Raw genomic sequence first — 23,378 nt, forward strand, 5'->3', positions numbered from 1 at the left:
ATGATATTGTATGCTTAGATTTAATAAACAGGATTGGTAAGTTTAGATTCTGTTATACGAACTTACTAAGCATGTAATGCTTACTAGATTTTATTTTCCCTGTTTTATAGTGCTTGGGAGCTCGCGAAGGTTGGAGATCATTGGAGCATCGTCACACTATCCACTAGCTTATTTTGGGTATATATAGTAAAGTCATTTTGGTATAATGGTATGTATAGGCTAACTTGGCCATAGATGGCTTAAATATGTGGTTTGTAATCTAGCTATTGGAATGACTAGTAATGGTTATTTTTGATATACTTGTAATGTCATACTATGGTAGCTACATACATGTTAAATGGTTGTTCAAATTATGCCTAACATATGGAATATACCAAGGAAAGATTATAAACAAGTATGCATGTAATGATATGCCATGTTGAATGATAGAGTTTGCTTAATTTTGAATGCTTGAAATGGTTGGTATTTGGATGTGAGTTTAAGTGCAGGTCATTGGTGAAATTTGGGTGAGAAATGAAGCAAGCAATGACTTTTTTTCGTCTACATGGGTAGGCACATGGGCGTGTGTCTAGACTATGTGTGACACATGTCCTGGTACATGGGCGTGTGTCCCTTGCACCTTAAATTTGAAAAACAGAATGCTTAGAATTTAGCACACGAGCATATACACGGGCACGTGTCTTAGCCGTGTATGCTACACTGCCTAGAACACGGGCGTGTGTCTTGGCCGTGTGAAACTTGCACCTAATTTCGAAGAATTTAATTAACCACACAGTCTAGCACATGGGTGTCTGGCACAAGTCAGATAGTTACACGGGGTTGAACACAGCCTGCAGGACGGGCGTGTCCCTTGGACCACACGAGTGTGTGTGCCCTGAATGTTGGAAAATTTTAAAAATTTCACGAAAAATTCTCTGAGTTCCCGATTTATTCTCAATTCGATTCTAACACTCATATAGGGCCTCAAGGGTCCATTCAAGGGACGTTATGAATAATATTTGGAAATAAATAGATTTTGACATGAATTATCTATAAATGTTTTGGAAACCCTGGTAACAATCTGTAACCCTATTTCCGATGATGGATACGGGTTAGGGGTGTTACAGTCATTATAATTTTCTTCCATTAATAAATTTCATTCCCGAAATTTACTTTAAAAAAATGTAGGGATACTGGGATTTCATTGCTTCTTCTGGTTCCCATGTCACCTCTTCAACTCTATGGCTATGCCTTAGAACCTTTACCAAAGGCACTCATTTATTCCTAAGCTCTTTCACTTTTCAAGCTAAGATTTCGATTGGTTCTTCCGTATAAGATAAATCAAACTGAACTTCAATTTCTTCCATCAGAATTGTCAGAGCATGGATACATGAAATACATCATGAATCTTTTGCAATTCTAATTGTAGAGCTAGGCGATATGTAATTAGTCTAACTCTCTTGACAATCTCATACAAGCCGATAAACCTGAGAATCAATTTTCCTTTGTGACCAAAACGCAAAATAATTTTCCGTAGAGATACTTTCAAGAATACTTTATCACCCACTATGTATTTGATATCTCTCCGTTTCAGATCAACATATAGCTTTTATATATCAGATAATGCCTTCAATCTACCCTTGATCAATTTTACCATATTTTCAGCTTCTTGAATCAATTCGGCCAAACAACCTTTCTTTAGCTCAATTCTGACCAACAGATAGGTGTTTTACACCTACGACCATATAAAGCTTCATATGGAACCATTTGAATTCTCAATTGGAAATTGTTATTATATACAAACTTAGTTAACAAAAATACTGTTCCCAGTCAAACTTAAGATCAATAACACAGGCTCGCAACAAATATTTTATAACTTGAATGATTCGCTCGAATTGACCATCAAACTAAAGATGGGAAATCATGCTGAAATTTTACCTCGTACCTAATAATTCATGAAAATACTTCCAAAATCTTAAGGTAAAATAAGGATCTCGATCAGAGATGATATACAGAAGCACACCGTATAGTCTAACTATCTCACAAATTAAACTTCAGCTAACTTCAGGAGTGACTAGTCAGTTCTCACTACAAGGAAATGAGTAGATGTCATCAGTCGATCCACTATTACCCAAATCTCATTTCTTTTACTCGGAGATAATGGTAGACTACAAAATCTATCATACCCAGTTTAACTTTAGATCCGAACGTTAGGTCAGGTGAGGAGTTAAATAAATAGAATGATAAGTTGGTGGGCTCTATTGGAAAGCTTGGAAAGTTTTTTGACTGATTGGTAAATAATTGTATTCCAAATCTGGTTCAGTTAAATTGGAATCAACTAGTTCCTTAATGAGAACAAAATGATTGCTGATGGATGGTTACTTGGACCATACATAAGAAGGGTTATATATACGTGAATGGAGGATTTTTCAAAAGGTAGCATTCTTCTCATTTCTGTTTTACTTTCTTTCATTCTCCATGATCATTTTAGTTGCTCTGAAGGAGAGAAAAGTTAGGAAACATTGCATGGGACAGTGATCATAAGGATTGGGGTATGGGAGTAGAGAATCCGAGGAACGGGTAAGCCTCTATATATTTTTGTATTGTAGATTGAGAAATGAGGAGAGTAAGGAATTTTGAAATATCTAGGAAGTTTTGAATGATACTGAATTTTGGGTTTTGAGGTTTGAATATCTTTCAGTAGTTCCCAAGATGAAGGAGACTCTGATGTTTGGACAAGCTAAGCTAGCGAGGACGAAGGATGTGAGGTAAGTTTCTATACTCTACCTTTGGTGATAGATCTATCAGATATACTGATTCTAACTTTCAAATGTGTTAGATTTGAGGTGATATGTGATATTCGTGACAGGTTTTAAAAATTTATAATTGATCGTTCTTGAAACTAACTATTATCACAATGTAGGCAAGTGTACCTATCGAACAGTAATATAGCTTTAGCAAGACCGGATTGTCGAACCTAAAGGAACCAAGAGTACTAGTAATTACTTTCTTTTTATTATCTAGCCTAAAAATTAAGGGATTTGTTTATCTAAACTAATTAACTAAACTAAGAGTGCACAGAGAGAAATTGGGGAAAAGCTTTTGGGAAAACTCGATTGATTAAGACAATACCTAAGGAAAAATCCACCTAGACTTCACTTGTTATTTGATTATGAATCAGACGTTTATTCATTTGACTTGATCCATATAAATCCGTAAGTTATATTATTATCTCTCTCGAGACTAATAATGTCTAACCCTAGGTTGATTAATTGAAATCTCTTTCTAATTAACACTCTAGTGTTGCATTAACTCGATCTGTGGACTCCCTTATTAGGTTTCACCCTAATCAAGCAAAATCTTGTCACCCTATCTCTTGGCGTGCAATCAACTCCGCTTAATTATGACAAATTTACTCTTAGACAGGGACTTTTGCTCCTTTGAATAAGTGCATCAACTTGAATCAATATCCTAGAATATTAAAACAAGAATTAAGAACACATAATTAAGAACAAGTCAAATATTTATCATACAATTCAGATAATAATAACAAGATTCGTCTTAGGTTTCATTCCCCTTAGGTATTTAGGGGTTTAGTTCATAATTATGAAAGAAAACATCTCAAAAGCATAAAGATAAGAAAACATAAAGAAAACCCAAAACTCCTGAAGGAAATTGAAGGGAGATCTTCAGTCTTGACGATGAATCTAGCTTTTGGGATGGATCTGTGACAGCCCTAAAGTGACCCTAGTCGGAAAGCGGTTTCGGGACCGCTAAACCGAGTCACCAAATTATTTGAATATGATATTTATTGTCTAAAATATGTGAATATGAATGTGTGAAAATTTTAAGCTTCGATTTAGTCGATTGCATGTGAATTCAGCTAATAGGACTTATGTGTGACACTTTTGAAACGTGATAGGTTAATCTATAAGGATCTATTAGTGTATGTACTCAAAAGGGTGGACTTGCATGTCAATTTCCCCACTTAATTAATAGTGGCCGGCCATGACAAGGAAGGTGGACAAAATGTTATGGGTAAAACATGTCATAAACATGTTATGTTAGTGATTTATGTTAGGAAAAATAAAATAAGGAGTATGGGCAATAAAATAATAATGGGAAGGTAAATGATGAGGAAAAAAAAAAGGAAAGAAAAAAAAAAGCTCTCATGTTGTTCTTGGCCGAATAGAAGAAAGAAAAGAAGGAAATAGAGCTTTGAGAAAATCGACTATGGTGGGTTGCTAGACTAAGGTATGTTTAATGTTGCTTTGAAAGTTCATACATCCCTTGGATGATTAGTCTAAATTCTAACTATCTCATGGATGGATTTGGGGATATTAGAGAGTTAGTATTCGACTAAGAGGCTTCAAAAGTTTTGGCTGAAGCCTTGATACTATTAGCATGTTAGCTATATGGATGTGTTATGATGCTTGAGGTGTTAGATAAATTTGAACTCATCACCCAGTTCTTTAAGCAACCCAAGTTAAAAGTTTCGGTATTGAGGTATCTTGAGCATTCGGCCATGGTAGGAAGTAGAAGAAAAATATGGTTGTTGTTAGATGAAGTAGAGTCTAACAAATGAGCACATATGTGCATTAGTTGCTAGATGGAGAAGAATCGGCTAGCAAGTTGTGTGCTAAGGCCGAATATAATTTTGAACATTATTGAGTAATGTATGTGTTTTGGAATTGATGGAATGGAGAGTATGCTTAAATTGTGTTATGAACAATTATATGTTAAATCAAGGTTTGCTAAGCTAGCTATTAAGTGGAAGTGCAAATGTTAGTATTTGATTTCTAGTGTATATATGTGTATTAGCCAAGTTTTGAACTTGAAACAAAATGGTATTTAGTCAATACAAGTGACCATATTTGTAGAATGTATTAAGTATACAATCGGCCTCAACATAGACATGCATATTCGGCCACATGAATGAGTACATAGGTTGATGTGTATGTTCGGCCATAGGTAAGCATATTGATGGCTTTATCTTGACTTAGAAAATTCGGATAAGGAGAATATTGGCTAATATGTTGAATTTGATTTGTGATTTTGTAACACCCCGAACCCGAGACCGTCACCGGAGTCGAACACGAGTTGTTAACAGACTTTAAAAAAAAATTTCCCAGACACTGCCAATCTGCGTACTAGTCGCTTTAAAAATCATATCTAGAGTTCAGAAACTCGGAATCCAGTTCCGTAAATTTTCCCTAAAACTAGACTCATATTCCCATCTACATATTTTTTCTAGAATTTTTGGTTGGGCCAATTAGTACAGTTTATTAGTCAAAGTCTCCCATGTTACAGGGATTGACTACACTGACCTTTGTGCATTACGACTTGGATATATCCCTGTACAGGGCTTCAATACTGATGCCGTTTGTTTCTATAGAAACTAGACTCAGAGAGGAATCTATAAATATATGGCTTGACTCCTAATTGTCTCTGGTTAATTTGTAATGAATTTCCAAATTCGGAACAGGAAATCCAGAAACCGTTCTGGCCCTGTCCCACAAGAACCTGAATATCTCTTAACATACTGTCCGTATGATTGTTTCGTTACTTTCCTATGAAAATAGATTCATCAAGGTTCGTTTGCATAATTTATTCACTATTTAATTCCATTCCTACTATTTTAGTGATTTTCCAAATCTACATCACTGCTTCTGTCAGCATCTGCCTTTAAGGTAGACTTTACCTATTTCATAGTTTCCATGATTCAACTAGCCCTTTTGCATAAATAGCACAATTTATGATAGTGATTAACCATTCCCATGGCCAATCCTTGTCAAGCATATCCACACCTCTCAATAACCATATCCATACCAAATGATTGTAACATTATACTCAAACATATATAAGCCATTTTCGCATGGCTATCCAAAATTATACAAGTCCAAAGGGTCCATGACCCACAACAAACGGGTAGTCCTATACATGCCATTTCGAGGTTCAACCAAAATTGTACCAAAAAGGGGGGGCTTTGATAGTGTGGGCGACTTCGACTTCAAAATCCCGAGTCCGATAGCTGGAGAACCAAAATCTATAAAACAGAGGATCAAAGAAACGGAGTAAGCAATTTATGCTTAGTAAGTTTTGAGCAAGGAATTCCAGCACAACAAAAGTATAGCATTCATATAGCTAAACGGATAATTTCATATGCACAAATTTTCGATATCATACTTGCTTCACATTACCAACCCTTATGTACATACACAAAAGATCAACTTAGCCAAAGGCCGGTAGCTCGTTTATCAACTGAGCGAATACTTATTTGTAAGGGCTCAACTAAATTCAAGCACATACGAAACATACCTCAATCTTGGGATGTTTCTAGAGTATTTACTGAAATTTTTACAGCAAGATCATTCATTTCCAAATCACGTACCTTCGGAATTTAACCGGATATAGCTACTCGTTCAAATGCCTTCGGGACATAGCCCGGTTATAGTAACTCGCACAATTGCCTTCGGGACTTAACCCGGATTTAGTAACTCGCACAAGTGCCTTCGGGCTTAGCCCGGAATTAGTATCTCGCACAAATGCCTTCGGATCTTAGTCCGGATATGGTCACTTAGCACAAAGCCTTCGGGACTTAGCCCGAACATCATTCAAATAACCATGCACATTTAACAGTAAATCATGGCACATTCGTATTTCATTTTCGTTAACAAAACTCAAACACAAGACACTTATCATTCTTGCAATTTCGGCTCAATAGCCACACACAAAGAGCATGATTTTGATTTGCTTAAAACATGACCTAATCAAATCATAATTTAAGCTCTTTTACTCAAGAACTTACCTCGGGTGTTGTCGAACGATTCCGATAGCTATTCGACCACTTTTTCCTTCCCTTTATCGGATTTAGTTCCCTTTGCTCTTGAGCTTAATTAAACAAATAAATTGATTTAATCATTTGAGCATCGAAAAGAGGAACACAAGGCACTTAGCCCATATTTATACATTAGACATTAAAGTCACATATGTACGGAATCATGAATCAAACTCAACATTTTAGCTAATTTTTCCCCCTTGGCCGAATTTTCTAAGCCAAGACAAAGCATCAATATGCTTGCCTCTAACCGAATACATGCAACACCAATCTCCTTCCTATGGCCGAATATGCATGTCTATGTTGGGGCCGATTTCAACACTTAATACATTCTACAAGTATGGTCACTTGTATTGACTAAACACCCTTTTGTTTCAAGTTCAAAACTTGGCTAATACACACATATATACACTAGTAAAGCATCCTCTCCCTTTCCATCAATTTAACACATGCATTACTCATTAATATACAAAAATTATATTCGGCCTTAGCACACAACTTGCTAGCCGATTCTTCTCCATCTAGCAACCAATGCACATATGTGCTCACTCAAAAATGCTAAAAAGAAGATTCAAGAATCATCAATCCACCATCACATGCATCATTAACAAGCTTCATATTTAGCATGCAATGGCATTAACACAAAATCTACCTAGGCCGAATATCATCCCCATGACATAGCAAAGATTTGAACCATGGGATAATTAGAACTCAAGCTAGCAACTAAAAACATGCATGAATCTCATGGCACAACCTCAAACATACCTTGATCTAGATACAAGTATGGCCAAACCTCCTCCTAATCCTCTTCCAAACCAAACATGAAGCAAGAACTCCTTCCTCCTTCCTTAGAATTTTCGGCCAAATGAAGATGAAAAAGGATGAACAAAATTTTCTCTTTTTTTTCTTTAACTCACGGCAATGGGGGGGGGAAACAACCACACACTTTTTTTTTGTTTTCATCATATTCCCTTTCATTATTTTATGCCCATGCTCCTTATTTTATTTTTTTCCACCCATGATGCACCAACACAACATGTCTATGACATGTCTTGCCCATCACACTTGGTCTACCATGCTTGTCATGGCCGGCCACTACTAATTAGGGGGAATTTGACATGCAAGTCCCCCCCTTTTTATTTCATGCACTAATAGGTCCTTATGCTTCGACCTATCACATTTCAAAAATGTCGCACATAAGTCCTATTGACTAAATTCACATGCAATCGACTAAATCGAAGCTTGAAATTTTCACACATTCATAATTACATATTCTAGACAATAAATATCACATTCAAACATTTCGGTGACTTGGTTTAGCGGTCCCGAAACCACTTCCCGACTAGGGTCAATTTTGGGCTGTCACAGATTTCATACATATATGACTCTAATGCCTAATATATAAGGGCTAAGTACCTTGAATTCCTCTTTGATGTTCAAACTGATTAAATCAATTTATTTGTTAATATTAAGCTCAAGAGCAAAGGGGAACTAAATCTGATAAAGGAAAGGAAAAAGGTGATCGAATAGCCGTTGAAATCGTTCAACAGCATCCGAGGTAAGTTTTCGAGTAATGAAACTTAGTTTACGATTTGATTAAGTCATGAGGTATAATCATAACTAATATACGGTGATATAATGATTCTACTTGAATTATATGTTGAGTTAATTAGTCTATACGTATGACGGGTAGCTGTATGTGCATAGAGATCATGTCACAAAGCAAACCAAATCATGCTGTTTTGTATGTGGCTATTGAGCCCAAAATGGGAATGCTTAATGATTGACTTGTGTTTGAATTCTAGTTATGAGAATGAAATAAAGATGTGTCATGATTTACTGATATGTGCATGAATATTCGGATGATAACCGGGCTAAGTCCCGAAGGCATTTGTGCTAGTGACTAATTTCGGGCTAAGTCCTGAAGGCATTTTTGCGAGTTACTAATTCCGAGCTAAGTCCCGAAGGCATTTGTGCGAGTTACTATATCCGGGCTATGTCCCGAAGGCATTTGTGCGAACTACTATATCCGGGCTAAGTCCCGAAGGCATTCGAGCGAGTAGCTATATCCGGTTAAATCGCGAAGGTACTTGGTTTGGGAATGAGCGATCTTGCTGTAATAATTTCAATTGATATGCTCGTAAAATCCCAACGATGAGGTATGTTTCGTATATGCATTGGATTAATTGATTCCTTTTAAATAGTATTCGCTCAGTCGGTTAATAAGCTTCCGGCTTTTGGTTAAGTTGATTTCTTATGTATGAGTATAAGGGTTGGTAATGTGAAGTAGGTATGATTTTGAGAATGTGTGTATATGAAATTATCCATTTAGTCATATGAATGCTATACTTCAATTGTGCCTAATTTCATTGTTCAAAACTTACTAAGCATTAAATGCTTACTCCGTTTCTTTGATTCTCTGTTTTATAGATTTTGGTTCGTCAGCTATCGGACTCGGGATTGTCGAAGTCAAAGTCGTCCACACTATCAAAGCCCTTTTGGTACACTTTTGGTTGAACTCTGAAATGGCATGTATAGGACTACCCTTTTTGTTGTTGGTCATGGACCCTTTTGGTTTTGTATAATTTTGGATAGCCATGCGAAAATGGCTTATATATATTTTGAGTATAGCATTATAATTGTTTTGTATGTTGAGGTATGGAAATGTTTGGTAACGATTAGCCATTGGAATGGTTAATCATGACCATTTTGGTGCTATGTATGACAAATTCTAGTTGATTCATGGAAAACCATGAAATAGGTAAAGTTTACCCTAAAAACAGATGCTGACAGCAGCAGTGGTGTGGATTTGAAAAATCACTAAAAATAGTAGGAATGGAATTAAATAGTGAATAAATTATTTAATCTAACCTTGATGAATCTATTTTCATATCAAAGTAACGAAAAGATCATATGAGTTGTATTTTAAGAGATATTTAAGTTTTCGTGGAACAGGGCTAGAACGATTTCTGGATCCCCTGATCTGACTTTGGAAATTCACTATAAATTAACCAGAGATAATTAGAAGTCATGCCATATATGTATAGATTCCTTTTTGAGTCTAGCTTCATTAGAAACAGACAGAATAAGTATTGAAGCCCTGTACAGGGAGATATCAAAGTCGTAATGCATGAAGGTCGGAGTAGTCGAACCCTGAAATAGGGGAGACTTTAACTAATAAACTGTACTAATTGGCTAAACCAAAAATTCTAGAAAAAAATTTGTAGATGGACATATGAGTATAATTTCAGGAAAAATTTACGGAATTGGTTTTCGAGTTTTGGAACTCGAGATATGATTTTTAAGGTGATAGTGACGCAGTTAGCCAGCTCGTCTTGAAATTTAAAAATGGACTGTGCAAATAAGTGAATTAAGTCTGTTAACCCCTCGTGTCCGACTTCGGCAACGGTCTCGGGTACGGGGTGTTACAATTAAATTGGTATCAGAGCTACGGTTTAGTCGATTCTAGGACTACCGTAATACGTTTGGGTCTAGCTATACATGCCATTATGTGATTATTTGATAGTGTGGTGATTTCTGACAATTGAAGTTGTGTTTATTTATAGTAATGGATCCCGATCCCAACCGAGCGGTAGTTGATGATCTTGAGAGTGTAGCGCCTGCTCCCGCACAAGGGACAGTGCCGGCGGACTCTCAACCTATTGCTAGTAATCCGAATGATGAGGCTAGACAAGCTTTTTATAGCGTGATGAATGATTGGTTCAACCAATACATTTGAACTAATACGGTTGTTCCACAACCTCCATTCCCGACTAATACCACCCCCGCACCTACAATACCTCCGGTAACTGACCAAATAAGGTCAAATAAGCCCCCAGTTGACAGAATCTGAAAACACAGGGCTACTGAATTTAAAGCTACGGACAGTGATGATGCCGAGCAAGCTGAATTTTGGTTGGACAATACTATTCGGGTACTCGATGAGCTATCTTGCACACCCAATGAGTGCCTAAAGTGTACTATCTCCTTGCTACGTGATTCTGCCTACTATTGGTGGAATACGTTGACTTCTGTTGTGCCCAAAAAGCAAGTAACTTGGGAGTTTTTCCAAACCGAGTTTCGAAAAAAGTATATCAGTCAGAGATTCATGGATCAAAAACGGAAGGAATTTCTTGAACTTAAACAAGGTTCCATGTCGGTTACCGACTATGAACGAAAATTTGTGAGGCTTAGCCGGTACGCACGAGAATGTATTTCCTCAGAAGCCGTAATGTGTAAACGTTTCGAGGATGGGCTGAATGATGATATAAAGCTGTATGTTGGCATTTTGGAAATCCGAGAATTTGTGGTACTTGTCGAGCGAGCTTGCAAAGCCGAGGAGCTCAGTATGGAGAAAAGAAAAACTGATATAGGAGCAAAGGAGTTTTGGAAGAGGTCTTCGGGGAGGCCCTTTCAACAGTCATCGAAGAAATTTAGAGATGATTTAGGCCGATCTAGAGACACTTCTGGTTTTTCTAGACGAGACCGTGATCGACCCCCTGTGAGTGCACGAATCACTTCGGTCGCCAGTGTTGGAAATGATCGTCGTGACAGAACAGAGTGTCAGTATTGTGGTAAATGGCATTCGGGGAGTTGTAGATTCCATGACCGCTCCTGTTACAAGTGCGGGTCAGCCGACCACTTTATTAAAGATTGCCCGAGATTGTCTGAACAGAACGTAAATCAGAGTGGGAAACCTGGTGCTACTACTGCTTGGGGTAGACCATCTAGGAATACGGGCAATGCTAGTGGCGGTCAGCGAGGATCTACAGATGCTACAACCAGATCTGAGGCTCGTGCTCCTGCTAGAGCTTACGCTATACGCGCACGCGAGGATGCTTCTTCGCCAGATGTTATTACCGGTACTTTTACTCTCTTTGATACTAATGTGATTGCTTTGATTGACCCTGGTTCTACTCATTCTTATATATGTGAAACCTTAGCATCCAGTAAGACTTTACCTATTGAGTCTACTGAGTTCGTAATTCGGGTGTCAAATCCCTTGGGTCGTTACGTGCTTGTCGATAAAGTGTGTAAGAAATGTCCCCTAGTAATTCGAGGTTCCTGTTTTCCGGCGGACTTGATGCTTTTGCCGTTTGATGAATTTGATGTTATTCTCGGTTTGGATTGGTTGACCGTGCATGATGCGGTTGTGAATTGCAAAAGCAAGACTATTGATTTGAGGTGCGCAAATAATGAGATAATCCGAGTTGAGTCTACTGTCTTGAATGGATTGCCAACAATAATATCCTCGATGTTAGCTCAAAAATATGTGAGAAAGGGGTGTGAAGCGTATCTTGCATACGTACTTGATAATAAAGAGCCAGAAAAGAAACTTGAATCTGTGCCGGTGGTTTGTGAATACCCGGATGTTTTTCCCGAAGAATTACCGGGTTTACCACCTGTTCGGGAGGTAGAGTTTGGTATTGAGCTTGTACCTGGGACTACGCCGATTTCGATAGCTCCGTATCGTATGGCACCAACCGAGTTAAAAGAGTTGAAAGCTCAGTTGCAAGAGTTGACGGATAGAGGTTTTGCTCGACCAAGTTTCTCACCTTGGGGTGCACCAGTATTGTTTGTGAAAAAGAAGGACGGAACCATGAGGTTGTGCATCGACTATCGACAGCTGAATAAGGTGACAATAAAGAATAAATATCCGATACCGCGCATTGATGATTTGTTTGATCAACTAAAGGGAGCCTCAGTGTTTTCAAAGATAGATTTGAGATCGAGTTATTATCAGTTGCGAATTCGAGATTAGGATATACCCAAAACTACTTTCAGAACGAGATACGGTCACTACGAATTCTTAGTGATGCCGTTTGGGCTCACTAATGCCCCCGCGGTATTTATGGATTTGATGAATCGGATTTTCAGACCGTATTTGGATTGGTTTGTAGTTGTGTTTATCGATGATATTTTGGTCTATTTGAGAAATGAAACCAATCATGCTGAACACCTGGGATTAGTGTTGCAAATTTTATGGGATAAGCAGTTATATGGTAAGTTCAATAAGTGTGAGTTCTGGTTAAGAGAGGTTAGCTTCTTGGGTCATGTGGTATCTGCATCGGGTATTCGTGTTGACCCGAACAAAATTTCGGCCATACTTAACTGGAAGCCTCCGAGAAATATTACTGAGGTTCAGAGCTTTTTGGGACTTGCCGGTTACTACCGACGGTTTGTAAAAGGTTTCTCGATGATAGCCACACCAATGACGAAACTACTTCAGAAAGATGTTAAGTTTGAATGGACAGAAAAGTGTCAGAAAAGTTTCGATCAACTGAAAACTTATTTGACTGAAGCTCCAGTACTAGTGCAGCCCGAATCAGGCAAAGAGATTGTCATTTATAGTGATGCATCCCTACTTGGGTTGGGTTGCGTATTGATGCAAGAGGGTCGAGTTGTAGCTTATGCATCGAGACAACTGAAGCCACATGAGAAAAATTATCCGACCCATGATCTCGAACTAGCTGCCATCGTATTCGCTTTGAAAATATGGCGATACTACTTATTTGGTGAGAAGTGCAATGTATATTCGGATCACAAAAGTCTCAAATATTTGATGACTCAAAGAGACTTGAATCTGCGACAAAGGCGTTGGCTTGAGTTGTTGAAAGATTATGAACTTGTCATTGATTATCACCCGGGAAAGGCTAATGTGGTTGCGGATGCCTTAAGTCGTAAATCACTGTTTGCTTTACGAGCGATGAATGTACACTTGTCTGTTCTATCCGACAATGTGTTAGTGGCAGAATTAAAGGCCAAACCATTGTTGATTCATCAAGTTCGTGAAGCTCAGAAAGTCGATGATGAACTGGTTGTAAAACGGGCTGAATGTGTTTCGAATATGGAATCAGAGTATCAAATTGATGATGATGATTGTTTGAGGTTTAGAAGTCGTTTGTGTGTTCCAAGAAATTCAGAACTCATTTTCATGATTCTGAACGAAGCTCATTGTAGCCGAATGTCAATTCACTCGGGGAGTACGAAAATGTACAACGATCTGAGACGTCAGTTTTGGTGGCATGGTATGAAACGAGACATTTCCAATTTTGTTTCAAGGTGCTTAGTATGTCAGCAAGTGAAGGCGGAACATCAAGTGCCTACGGGTTTACTTCAGCCAATCATGATACCTGAATGGAAATGGGATCGAGTAACGATGGATTTTGTATCTGGGTTGCCAGTGTCGGCAAGTAAGAAAGATGCGATTTGGGTCGTTGTTGATAGACTGACTAAGTCGGCTCACTTTATCCCTGTACGCATGGATTTTTCAATGGATAAACTAGCTGAATTGTATGTTTCTTAGATTGTGAGATTACACGGGGTACCTATTTCTATCGTGTCGGATAGAGATCCGAGATTCACCTCACGATTTTGGAAGAAATTGCAAGAAGCTTTGGGTACCAAGTTGCACTTTAGCACTGCTTTTCACCCCCAAACCGATGGTCAATCCGAGCGGATAATTCAGATACTCGAGGATATGTTGAGATGCTGCATCCTTGAGTTTAGTGGTTCATGGGAATGATATCTACCTTTGATTGAGTTTTCTTACAACTATAGTTTTCAGTCAAGCATTAAGATAGCGCCTTACGAGGCTTTGTACGGTCGAAAATGTCGTACGCCATTGTTTTGGACCGAGCTCGATGAAAGTAAAATTTTCGGAGTTGATTTGATTAAAGATGCTGAGTAGAAAGTAAAAATAATTCGTGAAAGCCTGAAGGCAGCATCAGATCGTCAGAAGTCGTACGCGGATTTGAAACGAAAGGACATTGAGTATCAGGTGGGAGATAAAGTGTTTCGTAAAGTTTCGCATTGGAAAAAGATACTCAGATTTGGGCGTAAGGGCAAGTTGAGTCCGAGATTCATTGGGCCGTATGAAATCTCCGAACGAGTTGGTCCAGTTGCATATAGGTTGCTTTTACCCCCTAAACTTGAAAGGATCCACAACGTTTTTTATGTTTCGATGCTTCGACGTTACCGATCTGATCCCTCGCACATAATAAGTCCCTCCGAGGTTGAAATTCAAACCGATATGAGTTATGAAGAAGAACCAATTCGTATCCTAGCTCGTGAAGTGAGAGAGTTGCGAAACAAAAAGGTTCCTTCAGTAAAAGTGTTATGGCTCAAACACGGGATGGAAGAAGCTACTTGGGAACCCGAGAACTATATGAAGGAACGATACCCAAACTTATTTACCGGTAAGCTTTTCGGGGACGAAAATTTCTTAAGTGGGGGAGAGTTGTGACAGCCCTAAAGTGACCCTAGTCGGAAAGCGATTTCGGGACCGCTAAACCGAGTCACCAAATTATTTGAATATGATATTTATTGTCTAAAATATGTGAATATGAATGTGTGAAAATTTTAAGCTTCAATTTAGTCAATTGCATGTGAATTCAGCTAATAGGACTTATGTGTGACACTTTTGAAATGTGATAGGTTAATCTATAAGGATCTATTAGTGCATGTACTCAAAAGGGTGGACTTGCATGTCAATTTCCCCACTTAATTAATAGTGGACGGCCATGACAAGGAAGGTGGACAAAATGTTATGGGTAAAACATGTCATAAACATGTTATGTTAGTGATTTATGTTAGGAAAAATAAAATAAGGAGTATGAGCAATAAAATAATAATGGGAAGGTAAATGATGAGGAAAAAAAAAGGAAAGAAAAAAAAAAGCTCTCATGTTGTTCTTGGCCGAATAGAAGAAAGAAAATAAGGAAATAGAGCTTTGAGAAAATCGGCTATGGTGGGTTGCTAGACTAAGGTATGTTTAATGTTACTTTGAAAGTTCATACATCCCTTGGATTATTAGTCTAAATTCTAACTATCTCATGGATGAATTTGGGGTTATTAGAGAGTTAGTATTCGACTAAGAGGCTTCAAAAGTTTTGGTTGAAGCCTTGATACTATTAGCATGTTAGCTATATGGATGTGTTATGATGCTTGAGGTGTTAGATAAATTTGAACTCATCACCCAGTTCTTTAAGCAACCCAAGTTAAAAGTTTCGGTATTGAGGTATCTTGAGCATTCGGCCATGGTAGGAAGTAGAAGAAAAATATGGTTGTTGTTAGATGAAGTAGAGTCTAACAAATGAGCACATATGTGCATTAGTTGTTAGATGGAGAAGAATCGGCTAGCAAGTTGTGTGCTAAGGCCGAATATAATTTTGAACATTATTGAGTAATGTATGTGTTTTGGAATTGATGGAATGGAGAGTATGCTTAAATTGTGTTATGAACAATTATATGTTAAATCAAGGTTTGCTAAGCTAGCTATTAAGGTGAAGTGCAAATGTTAGTATTTGATTTCTAGTGTATATATGTGTATTAGCCGAGTTTTGAACTTGAAACAAAATGGTATTTAGTCAATACAAGTGACCATATTTGTAGAATGTATTAAGTATACAATCGGCCTCAACATAGACATGCATATTCGGCCACATGAATGAGTACATAGGTTGATGTGTATGTTCGGCCATAGGTAAGTATATTGATGGCTTTATCTTGACTTAGAAAATTTGGCTAAGGAGAATATTGGCTAATATGTTGAATTTGATTCGTGATTTCATACATATATGACTCTAATGCCTAATATATAAGGGCTAAGTACCTTGAATTCCTCTTTGATGTTCAAACTGATTAAATCAATTTATTTGTTAATATTAAGCTCAAGAGCAAAGGGGAACTAAATCTGATAAAGGAAAGGAATAGGTGATTGAATAACCGTTGAAATCGTTCAACAGCATCCGAGGTAAGTTTTCGAGTAATGAAACTTAGTTTACGATTTGATTAAGTCATGACGTATAATCATAACTAATATACGGTGATATAATGATTCTACTTGAATTATATGTTGAGTTAATTAGTCTATACGTATGACGGGTAGTCGTATGTGCATAGAGATCATGTCACAAAGCAAACCAAATCATGTTGTTTTGTATGTGGCTATTGAGCCGAAAATGGGAATACTTAATGATTGACTTGTGTTTGAATTCTAGTTATGAGAATGAAATAAAGATGTGTCATGATTTACTGATATGTGCATGAATATTCGGATGATAACAGGGCTAAGTCCCAAAGGCATTTGTGCTAGTGAGTAATTCCGGGCTAAGTCCCGAAGGCATTTGTGCGAGTTACTATATCCGGGCTAAGTCCCGAAGGCATTTGTGCGAACTACTATATCCGGGCTAAGTCCCGAAGGCATTCGAGCGAGTAGCTATATCCGGTTAAATCCCGAAGGTACTTGGTTTGGGAATGAGCGATCTTGCTGTAATAATTTCAATTGATATGCTCGTAAAATCCCAACGATGAGGTATGTTTCGTATATGCATTGGATTAATTGATTCCTTTTAAATAGTATTCGCTCAGTCGGTTAATAAGCTTCCGGCTTTTGGTTAAGTTGATTTCTTATGCATGAGTATAAGGGTTGGTAATGTGAAGTAGGTATGATTTTGAGAATGTGTGTATATGAAATTATCCGTTTAGTCATATGAATGCTATACTTCAATTGTGCCTAATTTCATTGTTCAAAACTTACTAAGCATTAAATGCTTACTCCGTTTCTTTGATTCTCTGTTTTATAGATTTTGGTTCGTCAGCTATCGGACTCGGGATTGTCGAAGTCAAAGTCGTCCACACTATCAAAGCCCTTTTGGTACACTTTTGGTTGAACTGTGGAATGGCATGTATAGGACTACCCTTTTTGTTGTTGGTCATGGACCCTTTTGGTTTTGTATAATTTTGGATAGCCATGCGAAAATGGCTTATATATATTTTGAGTATAGCATTATAATTGTTTTGTATGTTGAGGTATGGAAATTTTTGGTAACGATTAGCCATTGGAATGGTTAATCATGACCATTTTGGTGCTATGTATGACAAATTCTAGTTGATTCATGGAAAACCATGAAATAGGTAAAGTTTACCCTAAAAACAGATGCTGATAGTAGCAGTGGTGTGGATTTGAAAAATCACTAAAAATAGTAGGAATGGAATTAAATAGTGAATAAATTATGTAATCGAACCTCGATGAATATATTTTCATATGAAAGTAACGAAACGATCATATGAGTTTTATTTTAAGAGATATTTAAGTTTTCGTGGAACAGGGCCAGAGTGATTTCTGGATCCCCTGATCTGACTTTGGAAACTCACTATAAATTAACCAGAGATAGTTAGAAGTCATGCCATATATTTATAGATTCCTTTTTGAGTCTAGTTTCATTAGAAACAGACGGAATAAGTATTGAGGCCCTGTACAGGGAGATATCCAAGTCGTAATGCATGAAGGTCGGAGTAGTCAAACCCTGAAACAGGGGAGACTTTAACTAATAAACTGTACTAATTGGCTTGACCAAAAATTCTAGAAACAAATTTGTAGGTGGAAATATGAGTCTAATTTCAGGAAAAATTTACGGAATTCGTTTTTGAGTTTTGGAACTCGAGATATGATTTTTAAGGTGACAGTGACGCAGTTAGCCAGCTCATCTGGAAATTTAAAAATGGACTGTGCAAATAAGTGAATTAAGTCTGTTAACCCCTCGTGTCCGACTCCGGCAACGGTCTCGGGTACGGGGTGTTACAGGATCAATCTGCTTTCCTTGAGTAATTCCTTGCCTCCTATGTGACAGCCCTAATGTGACCCTAGTTGGGAAGTGGTTTCGGGACCAACAAACCGAGTCATAGAAATAATTAACCGTCATATTTGATGCTTATTATATGTATATATGCATGTGTGAAAATTTCATATTTGAATTTTGTTAATTGTAATTGAATCTTAGTAAATAGGACTTATGTGAGAAAATTTAGAAATGTGCTAGGCAAATGTAAAGTGGCCTATTAATGCATGTTATAAAAATGATGGGTTTGCATGTCAAATTACCAAAAATTTGAGCTAGTGGCCGGCCATGCTATGGGTCATAACATATTATAAACATGTTGTGTTAATGTTTTATGTTAGAAATAATTAAATAAAAGAGAAGAAAGAGGATGGTGTTCATCTTCTTCTCCTACCTCTCTCAAGCCGAAACAAAGAGGAAAAATAAGGGAAAACTTACCTAGAGCAATTCGGCATTCATCTTTAGCTATTAGGAGGTAAGCTTTGAATTTGTTGATTTGGCTTTATATTATGCTAAGTTAATTTGTGAATGCACTCTTGGTAATGTCAAGAAAGTTGAGATTTCCTATGGTGATTTGAGCAAGATGCCGAATGATTAAGTGTTGGAATTAGGGGCTATTTTCATGTTGTAGGGAACAATGGGGGAATGACTAGAATGGGGTAAAGATTTTTGGATGAGTAGCTTAGAGACACCTTGTACATTCGGTCAAAAATTGAGTCTATTTAGAGTGTTAACTTCTTCCTCTATGATTATTTTTCCTTGCATGTTAAATGGTTCTTGATAAGGCTGAATAAGTTATGAAAGTTTTTATAAATGTATGAAGTTTAAGGTGCAAAAATTTTAGTCTTGATGTTATGAATAATTCGGTTGAAATAAGGAGAATGGGAGTTGTCATTTAGGTTAAGATCAAAGAAATTAATCTTGTTAAAACTTTAAACTAATAATGCCCATATGTGTGATAGCCGAACATAGACTTTGTTTAAAGTCTTGGTCAAAGGCCGGTTAAGTGTTTTGAATGGATAAGCTAGGTGTTTGATCTTTTTTTGGTTCGGCATAGTACATGATATTTTGCTAGTGAGGTTTTGAATAATTCAATTAATGTTAGATATATGAAAAAAATTCTTATGTTCGGTTTTGGACGATATATATGTATGTACAAATAACCTATTTAGCTATGGATATCTAAGGTGTTAAATAATAAAACTCTTGATGACTTGGGTTATATAGCATTCGGCCAAAGACTATATGGGCTTGCTAATTCGGTTTAAGTGAAGAAACTATGATAGAGAGATATGACTAAATTGTGGACTTTGACAATTTAAATGATGCATTTGACTTGTGTACCGACTTAGGATGATATGTGTTTCTATATGAAGTTAGATGGTGTTGATGAAATTCGATAATGCATGATGTTTAAATAGTATTGAACAAGGTCATTGTACTTAAATTGTATGACATACATGTATTGAATGGAATTGCCCAAGTGAAAAATAATTAAATAAATTTATTTGTTTAAATTTAAGCTCAAGAGCAAAGGGGAACTAAATCTGATAAAGGAAAGGAAAAAGTGGTCGAATAGCTGTTGAAATCGTTCGACAACAACCGAGGTAAGTTTTCGAGTAATGGAACTTAGATTATGATTCGATTAGATCATGTTATAAGCAAATCAAAATCAAGCTCTTTGTATGTAGCTATTGAGCTGAAAATGATAATGTTTGATAAGTGACTTGTGTTTGAATTCTAGTCATGAAAATGAAATATAGATGTGTCATGATTTATTGATATGTGCATGAATATTCGGATGATAACCGGGCTAAGTCTGAAGGTATTTGTGCGAGTTACTATAACCGGGCTAAGTCCCGAAGGTATTTGTGCGAGTTACTATATCCGGGCTAAGTCCCGAAGGCATTTGTGCGAGTTACTATATCCGGGCTAATTCCCGAAGGCATTTGTGCGAGTTACTATAACCGGGCTAAATCCCGAAGGCATTTGAGTGAGTAGCTATATCCGGCTAATTCCCGAAGGTACTTGGTTTGGAAATGAGCAATCTTGCTGTAATAATTTCAATTAATATGCTCGTAAAACCCCAACGATGAGGTATGTTTTGTATATGCATTGGAATAATTGATTCCTTTTAAATAGTATTCACTCAATCGATTAACAAGCTTCCGGCCTTTAGTCAAGTTGATTCCTTATGTATGAATATAAGGGTTGGAAATGTGAAGTAGGTATGATTGTGAGAATATGTGTATATGAAATTATTCGTTTAGTCATATGAATGCTATACTTCAGTTGTGCATGATTTCATTACTCAAAACTTACTAAGCATTAAATGCTTATTCCGTTTCTTTGATTCTTTGTTTTATAGATTTTGGTTCCTCAGCTATCGGATTCAGGAGTGTCAAAGTCGAAGTCATCCACACTATCAAAGCCCTTTTGGTACTCTTTTAGTTGAACTCTGAAAATGGCATGTATAGGACTACCCTTTTGTTGTTGGTCATGTACCTTTCGGTATTGTATATATTTGGATAGCCATGCGAAAATGGCTTATATATATTTTGAGCATAGCGTTATAATCATCTTGTACGTTGTTCATGGAGTGTTATGGAAATGTTGGTAACGATTAGCCATTGGAATGGTTAATCACGATCATTTTGGTGCTATGTATGACAAAATTTTAGTCGATCCATGGAAAACCATGAAATAGGTAAAGTTTACCTTAAAAATAGATGCTGATAGCAGCAGTGATGTGGATTTGAAAAAGCACTAAAAATAGTAGGAATGGAATTAAATAGTGAATAAATTATGTAATCGAACCTTGATGAATATATTTTTATATGAAAGTAACGAAACGATCATATGAGCCGTATTTTATGAGATGTTTAAGTTTTCGTGAAATAGGGCCAGAGCGATTTCTGGATCCCCTGTTCCGACTTTGGAAATTCACTATAAATTAACCAGAGATAATTAGAAGTTATGCCCTATATGTACAGATTCCTTTTCGAGTCTAGTTTCTTTAGAAACAAACGGCATAAGTATTGAAGGCCTGTACAGGGAGATATCTAAGTCGAAATGAATAAAGGTCAGAGTAGTCGAACCCTGAAATAGGGGAGACTTTAACTAATAAACTGTACTAATATCAATTTAGGGAGCTGACCTATCTGAGTTTTGAGCCCTTGGTTCAACGCTTATTGATTATTAAGTACTGTATCGGTATTCTAAAAATGAGTTTCTGACACCGAGATGAATTTTGTTAGCATCTCCTCAAGGTTCAGCTTTTTCTCTTGTTGGTAAGGTGGTTGTTGGAAGCCTGGAGGTGGTGGTGGTCTCTGATTTCCTTGGCCTCGCCATGAAAAATTTGGGTGGTTCCTCCAACCTGCATTGTAAGTGTTACTATAAGGATTATTTTGAGATCGAGGATTATTACCCATGTAATTCAACTGCTCATTTTCCATGTTGTAGCCATAAGGTCGATATTCTGAATTGATTGATCCACCTCCACTTGCTTCATACTGAATTACTAGGTGAACCTTTGAAGAACCAAATAACCCGTCAATTTTCTTATTTAATAGTTCTAGCTGAGTAGAGAGCATCGTGACTGAATTGACGTTAAAAATGCCGGTTGTTTTCGTCGTCTTTGTCCCCATGAGTTTCCACTGATAATTATTCAGTGACATCTCTTCTATAAATTCATAAGCATCTTCTGGTGTCTTATTATTAATAGTCTCATCAGTAGCTGCATCAATCATCTGTCTAGTCGATGGATTCAGGCCATTGTGAAATGTTTGAACCTAAAACCATAAGAGCAGCCCACGGTGAGGGCATCTTCTGAAGAGGTCTTTGTATCTCTCCCATGCATCATAGAGTGTCTCTAGATCCATCTGCACAAAAGAAGAGATATCATTCCTTAATTTAGCCGTTTTAGCCAACAGAAAATATTTAAGTAAAAATTTTTTGGTCATTTGTTCCCAAGTAGTGATTGACCCTCGCGGTAATGAGTTCAACCACTATTTTGCTTTGTTCCTCAATGAAAAGGGAAACAATCGAAGGCGAATGACATCATCAGAAACACCATTGATTTTAAAAGTGTTGCAAAACTCTAGGAAATTCGCCAAATGAGCATTTGGGTCCTCATCTTGCAAACCATCAAACTGAAGAAACTGTTGGATCATTTGAATTGTGTAAGGCTTCAGTTCAAAATTATTTGTAGTAATAGCAGGCCTAACTAAACTTGACTTAGTTCCTATTAAAGTAGGTTTAGCATAATCATACATAGTGCGTGGAGCAGGATTCTTATTTACTGGATCAGCAGCTATCGCAGGGGGTAGTGGGTTTTCCTGATTCAGCCATCTCTTCAGTTTCTGCGAGCTGTGCAATCGATCTCACTATCAAAAAGTAATGGTCTTGACGGGTTTCTTCTAGTCCTGCACTATAAAAACCTGCCAGAAGCGAAGAAACAAAAAATTAGAAAAGAAAACAAAATTTAAACTACAATAAAGGTAAAATGGCTAAAGTAATAAAAATCGAGTGTTCCTAATATCTTAGCTCCCCGAAAACGGCACCAAAAACTTGATACGTGATATTTGAGACAGGTTTTAAAAATTTATAATTAATTGTTCTTGAAACAAACAATTATCACATGTAGGCAAGTGTACCTATCGAACAGTAATATAGCTAACCAAGAGTACTAGTAATTACTTTCTTTATTATCTAGCCTAAAAATTAAGGGATTTGTTTATCTAAACTAATTAACTAAACTAAGAGCGCACAGAGAGAAATTGAAGAAAAGCTTTTGGGAAAACTCGATTGATTAAGACAATACCCAAGGAAAAATCCACCTAGACTTCACTTGTTATTTGATTATGAATTAGACGATTTATTCATTTCACTTGATCCGTAGAAATCCTTAAGTTATATTATTATCTCTCTCGAGACTAATA

At 37.0% G+C, this 23,378-nt stretch overlaps 1 non-coding gene across 1 annotated transcript; it reads left to right on the forward strand.

Annotated features, from left to right (window-relative positions):
• The first annotated feature begins 22,245 nt into the window (after positions 1–22,245).
• On the forward strand, positions 22,246–22,352 carry LOC121213152 (small nucleolar RNA R71). Its single transcript, XR_005908522.1, has one exon. It is a non-coding gene; the product is annotated as a small nucleolar RNA R71 (small nucleolar RNA).
• The last annotated feature ends 1,026 nt before the right edge of the window (positions 22,353–23,378 follow it).

Source organism: Gossypium hirsutum, chromosome A13 (assembly GCF_007990345.1).
Source record: "Gossypium hirsutum isolate 1008001.06 chromosome A13, Gossypium_hirsutum_v2.1, whole genome shotgun sequence".
NCBI classification, from domain to species: Eukaryota; Viridiplantae; Streptophyta; class Magnoliopsida; order Malvales; family Malvaceae; genus Gossypium; species Gossypium hirsutum.